The following is a 6,956-nucleotide window of genomic DNA, read 5'->3' as shown; positions in this document are numbered from 1 at the left end:
TCCCGCAGGTGCTCCTCGTGCTGCCCCTGAGTCTTGGAATATACCAAGATGTCATCTATGAATACTATCACCGACCGATCCAACATCGGTCTGCACACGCGGTTCATGAGATCCATGAACGCAGCTGGGGCATTGGTGAGCCCAAATGGCATCACCACGAACTCATAATGACCATACCGGGTCCTGAAAGCAGTCTTCTGTACATCCTCATCTCTAACCCTCATCTGATGATATCCAGAGCGTAGGTCGATCTTGGAGAACCAAGACGCTCCCTGAAGCTGATCAAACAAATCATCTATCCTCGGAAGTGGGTAACGGTTCTTCACCGTTACTTTGTTCAACTCCCGATAGTCAATGCACATCCGATGCGACCCATCCTTCTTCCTCACAAATAAGATCGGCGCTCCCCAAGGCGAACTGCTCAGCCGAATGAAACCCTTGTCTAACAGCTCCTGAAGCTGTGTAGACAACTCCTGCATCTCAGGGGGAGCAAGTCGATACGGTGCTTTGGCTATCGGAGCCGCACCAGGAACTAGGTCGATCCTGAACTCAACCTGTCTCTCTGGAGGTATCCTCGGCAAATCCTCGGGAAACACATCCGGGTAATCTCGAACAATAGGAACATCATCAATCGTCGTCTTGCCCTTCTCCCGGGCATCCAAGATGTATGCGATAAAATCGGCGCAACCCTGCTGAACATAGCGCCTCGCCCTTGCGGCGGAACAAAAGATCGGTCCTCGTTGGGGCCTCTCGCCCTGAATCACTATCTCTCCCCCACTGGGAGTGCGAACCCTCACTAGCTGTAGCTCACAATCAATCACCGCCCCATTGGGGCTCAGCCAATCCATGCCTACAATAACTCTATTCCCACACAGGGGAATAGGAACCAGGTCCACTGAAAACTGCTCATCAAATATCTGAAGGGAACACCCTCTATGTACTCTGTCGACCCTCACGGTCCTATCATCTGCTATCTCAACCTCTAGTGGACAACCCAGCTCCCCTGGAGTTCTGCTAAATCTCTTGCTAAGCGCAAGCGATACAAATGATCGGGTAGCCCCCGAATCGAACAATACCAAAGCAGGGATGCCGTTCACCGAGAATGACCCTAAATAAAACATATCATCAAGTAATATTCAAGCAATATAATAACAAAAGATGAAGGAAAGATTCATACCTGTCACCACATCAGGAGTCGCTCGCGCCTCCTCTGCTGTCATCTGAAATGCCCTGCTCTTCGCCACCGGCGCATCAGCTCGGCCCTGCCGGCCATCCATAATCCTCAGGGTGGCAGGGGCAGGTGCAACCACCTTCCCTGCTGCAGCTAAACTGGGACACTGGGACCTTTTGTGTCCCCTCTGATTGCACTGAAAGCAAATCAGATCTGATGTTGAAACCGCAGTAGCAGGGGCCGTACAATCCCTGCTCATATGCCCAATCCGACCGCACTTGTAGCAGCCGGAACTCCCTGCCTTGCACGCCCCCTCATGCATCCTCCCACACTTGCCACACCGACCGTGGCTCTGCTGACTCCTGGACCTGTGATCTGAAACCTTGGGCTTTTTGCCCGCACTACCTAAACCCGAAACCGCCTCCGGTTTCCTCTTCCTCTCCATCTCGAGATCAATCTCCCTCTCCCTGGCTCTAGCAATCATGTCGTCCAGCGTTTTACAACTGGACCGGATCACAAACATGCGGATATCACTCCGCAACATCTCATGATAACGGGCCTTCTTCATCTCCTCATCGGCTGCATACTGAGGAACAAGAAGAGCCCTCTCCCTGAACTTGGCGGTGATCTCCGCCACTGACTCGGTAGTCTGAGTAAGATCCTGGAACTCCCTGGCTAGCTGCTGCACCTCAATGACCGGTGCAAACTCCGCCCTGAACCTGGTAGAGAAATCAGTCCAGGTCATAGCATCCAACGCCGCATCATCCCCGATGGCGTGTCCGACCTCCTCCCACCAATCCCGTGCCCTGTCCTTCAGTAGACAGGACGCCAATCTGACCTTGTCCCCCTCGGGACACCTGCTAGTGCGGAAGGCGTTGGCCACATCCGCCAACCATCTAGTACTCGCTATGGGGTCCCGCGCCCCACGATAGTCTGGAGCTCCGCACGCCCTGAACTCCCTGAATGTAAGAGTGTGCGACCCCATCACGGTCGCCATCTCAGCCCGAAAAATACTCAATCGCTCATCCATCAGCTCTAAAATATCCTCCTTGATCGAACCGAAGATCACAGGAGTCTGCTCTAGTATGATGCGGGTAACCTCAGAAGAAAGGAACTCCCTAGTCTGCTCATCCATCTGTCCGACCTCCGGGTCTGATCCCGATCCTGATCCCCCTCCGGCATCTGAATTGCCGGCTGCTGGCCTCGGACGCAAAACTACCATTCTGAAACATATCATAACAACATCAGAACACTGAAATATTTCAAGGGATCATGATACGACTACTAGCTTCCTGGTCTTGTCTTGGCCTTCCTTGATTCGAGTACGGATCCTCTGCTTTCAGTAGTATGGGCCCCTACTACCTTCCACATCTATCCGTACTTTCCTCAAGAACTGCCTTGACTTTCCCAAGTCACTTCTACTACTGCCATTCTCTGCTATTCTCATCCTAGGCTTTCCCTAGGGAAACTTCAAGCCCGACACAACTGGTCCTCAGCTGCTGAAGGTTTCCTCATAACGCCAATTAGCCATTACCTAAACACCATCACATGTGATGAGGATCAGATAATCCTTCGAGTAAAAGACCCGTCCCTATAACGGTTGGACTCAAACAAGAGCTGCGCAATAGGGCCAGTTCCAGTACTCTGAGATTATTCAATCCTAGTCACATGTGGTGTGACGTGTTCACCTAATGGCTAACTCCCATCACTCGGAACCCCACTAAGCACAAAGCAAGCAGCATTCGGACACGGAAAACAGACTCAAGCAAACTATTCTCATAACAAGAAACTACACTAGCATAAGATGCTAAGCTCCTGCTATCAGGCATAACCTAATCAGGCTATCCTACTGCTATCTACTCAGTACTAGCATGCAATACTCATAAAGCTGTAACACATAAGCAGGCACATAAGGCATTCTCCTAAATCCTTAGTCCTATACTAGCATGCTGTTCTACTAAAACTGAAATTGAACAAATAACTTGTATGGGTAATTTGGGAGTACTTACTTGAACTCGGCTGACCGCATGCACACACCTCTATCTTGTAAAAAAATAAATTCTTCCTTTCTAAGTACTTTCAAAATTCTTTTTATAAAACGTTTTTATTTTAATAAAATCTTTCATTTCCCTTAGTTTGAGTTCAGATACACCCGGAAGTGTATCCGAATCCCTCAAACCAGGGCTCTGATACCAACTTGAAACGACCCAAAAATACGACCCAAAAATTTTTGTTTTTAATATAATCAAAACTGTAATCAGAGTATCATATAATAAAACCATGCGTGATGTATTCCAAAACATGATAAAATACTGTGCGGAAAACTGTATCATACTACATCAAATCAAACAACTAAATCAATCCCAGGCTAAAGCTGAGGCGGTGGTGTGTGCGATGCCGTCATCCCGAGCTCTTCCCTTTGCTTGCGGAAGTACCTGAAACCAAAACTGAAACTGTAAGCACGAAGCTTAGTGAGCTCCCCCAAAATACCACATACCATACAATAACAATATCATATAAACACATATCAGGCCTTGCCCACTGCATCGGGACGAAGCCCGGCAACTGCATCGGACCGAAGTTCGGAACTGACTGGGACCTTGTCCCCTGCATCGGACCAAGGTCCGGAACTAACTGCATCGGACCGAAGTCCGGAACTGACTGGGACCTTGTCCCCTGCATCGGACCAAAGTCCGGAACTAACTGCATCGGACCGAAGTCCGGAACTGACTGCATCGGACCGAAGTCCGGAACTGAGCATAATATAGCATATCATAACAACTAGCATGAACACATATACTGCATACTGCATCGGGCCGTAGCCCGGAACACATAATACATAACACATAAAACATAGTTCACGAATCCTGTCTGAGCCACGAAGGCATCAAACATACTAACTACTGCATCGGATCAAGTCCGGAAACTACTGCTGTCTGGATGGACCGGCATTGTGGCCTTAGACCCGTCCCTACTGGAAGGAAACTCACCTCGTAAACTGGCGGCTGAGTGTGTGTCTCTGAAAGCTAACGGCTGCTGCTCCTGAATCTCCTCGGCTACAAGTCCATGAACACACTCAATCAAATACTAAACACTGCACTTGGGGTAAAATAACTCTTTTACCCTAGGTCAAAGTCAACTCACTTTTGGGGCTGACTCGCCGAGTTGGGCCGCCCAACTCGCCGAGTCTCACTCTCACTTCCAACTCATACTCACTGCGACTCGTCGAGTGTGGCATCGACTCGACGAGTACCCTATTGATCCAAGAACTCAGACAATCTTCATCCGACTCGCCGAGTCGTATGAACAGACTCGACGAGTTGTTCTTGATCCTAAGGAGATTTCCTTGGACTCGCCGAGTTGTATGAACAACTCGTCGAGTCCCTCCATCACTGAGTCTACCCTCAACTCGCTGAGTCCACTCTCTAACTCACTGGGTGCACTCGGCACTGCTAAAAACGAAGGAATCAGGGACTCACGACCCGACTCGCCGAGTCGCTCATCCCGACTCGCCGAGTCGATGCCATGCAGCTAGTTTTTACTCGATTTCTCTTGAATCCAACACATGCAAATGATAGATCTGGGTCCAATAAGCTGTTTTACCACGTAAAGTTTCCAACTTTACGTGCACAACCTCATGAATAAGGGAAATAAGGCTAAAAGATGCACAAAATGAGTAGATCCATGGCTAATATGCAATGTTACTCCAAAAAGACAGTAGATCTGGGCTCTACAACACCCCAACATTCAGATCCAAAGGTATTTCGACTTATTAAGACATTCAAGAAAACATAAGGCTTGGAACAAACATCAAATAGCTCTTAGAAGAGCTCTAATGGAAGTTTAAAGCATATAACAAGAAGGGAACTCCGAAAATACCTCAATAAACTCAGATTTGCCCTTGGATCTTTGCACTACAACTCGTTTCCTTGCTTCTTTCTTCTTCTCCTTCTTCACACCTTCACAAGAATGGCACCAAATCACTTATAAGCTCTCAAGGGAGGATTAGGGTTCTCTCACTGTGTTCTCTGGGTGAAAGTGGCGAGAATGAGGCTATAATGTGGTTTAAATAGTGGGCAAACCCGGGGATTTAGGGTTTCACCCAGACGGACGGACTCGCCGAGTCCGGGAGATGGACTCGCCGAGTCCCCGGCTCCCGCGTGCACAAAATACGCGACCCAACTCGGCGAGTCAGGCTAGAACTCGCCGAGTCCCTCTTGAAAACTTTAGACAATTAACAATTAATTAACATACCAGGAACGGGTCGTTACACCAGTGATCAATGTTTTTCTCTCGGGACAACCCTTTTGTGTATGAAACTTTTGAAGGTTGTTTCACCGAAGGATTTCAAAAATTCGGTTTTTGTGGAATAAAGTCAACATTGGATTTTGGAGAAAACACCTGAATATATCTACCATGAGCTTTATTTTCATTATTTGTTTTTGGAATATATCTATTTTGAAAAAATTTCGATTGATTTGGAAATGATTTTGGTTTTAGATTCTTATTTTGAGAAAATCTTTGTTGTAGATGATACGAAAAACGATTTCCAACTTTTTGATTTTGAGAGTTCTTTGACGAATCATTAACACTTGAAGAATATGATGTTTTCTGAACTTTTGAAAAGTTGTTTTGTGGTTTGAGTTCAGACATTGATTTATTTCTTTGAGCAAGATTTTTCTTTTTGTCTGAAGAAGATGATGAATACGAAGACTTGTTCTTAACAAGTTGAGTCTTTGTGTTTTCAGATGATTTTAATTTCAAACCATTTTGTGTCATTCGAGACTCAATAGTCTGTCTCCCAGAAAATCTTCTTTTGTGCTTTTATTTTTGAGATTTTATTATCTTTAGAAAATTTGGCTATTTATTCTTTGAATTCTTTTGAATTTAATTTGACAACATTTTCATCTTCCACAACAATTTGTTTTGAAATCTCTTTCATAACTTTAGATTTCTCAACCCATTTTCATTGAGGTTTTTGTCTTTGAAAAACATATGAATTCATTGTTAGATTATTTTTGATGGTGCTTTGGTTTGAAAAGAATCATTCGCTTGTTGTTATCTTGTTTTTTTCTTCAATTAATTTCTTGAATTCCAGTTTGACATTTTCAACATTCTCAGTGGTAAAAAAATACTTGATTTGGGAATATAACATCATCAGTGCACTTAAAATTCAGATAAACCACGGTGTTGGTTTCCAAATAATGAGCACCTTTTTCAGATAACACTTTGTCGAATTTTTCAGTGTCTCCAAACACTTGATCAAGTACAATTCTTGGAATTTCATTTTCTTTTGAACCTTTGTTGGATGTAAGTTACTGTTGAATTTTTTCATCATTTTCATCATCACTGTCATCTGCTTGACTATCTCGAACATCAACTAAATCTGGATCACAACCTTTCGAAGTTGAAGGTTGGTCAGTGTTAATCTTAACAATTGAATCCTTACACATTTCTTTTCCTTTAGATTTTGATGTAGCATTAATGAAAGATAACTGAGAACAATCAACATCCTCAAGCTCACTAATTTCACTAATATTATCAAAATTATCTTCAATATCAGCAAAATTAGAATGAGAATCAGATGTCAAATTCTCTTTTTTTTTTAGAATTTTGATTTCTTCAGATTTAGTTAAATTTCATTCACAATGTTAACCAATTCATTCGAATCAACACAATCATCAATTTTCACTATACCATAACCATATCTATCATTTGGAATTTTATCAAACTCAACAATATTTTTCTCACAATCATACAAAATATTATCTACCTTCTCTCTTTC

Source organism: Lactuca saligna, chromosome 3 (genome assembly GCF_052625555.1).
Source record: "Lactuca saligna cultivar CGN05327 chromosome 3, ASM5262555v1, whole genome shotgun sequence".
In the NCBI taxonomy this organism is placed as follows: domain Eukaryota; kingdom Viridiplantae; phylum Streptophyta; class Magnoliopsida; order Asterales; family Asteraceae; genus Lactuca; species Lactuca saligna.
Note: the sequence above shows the minus strand (reverse complement) of the source record.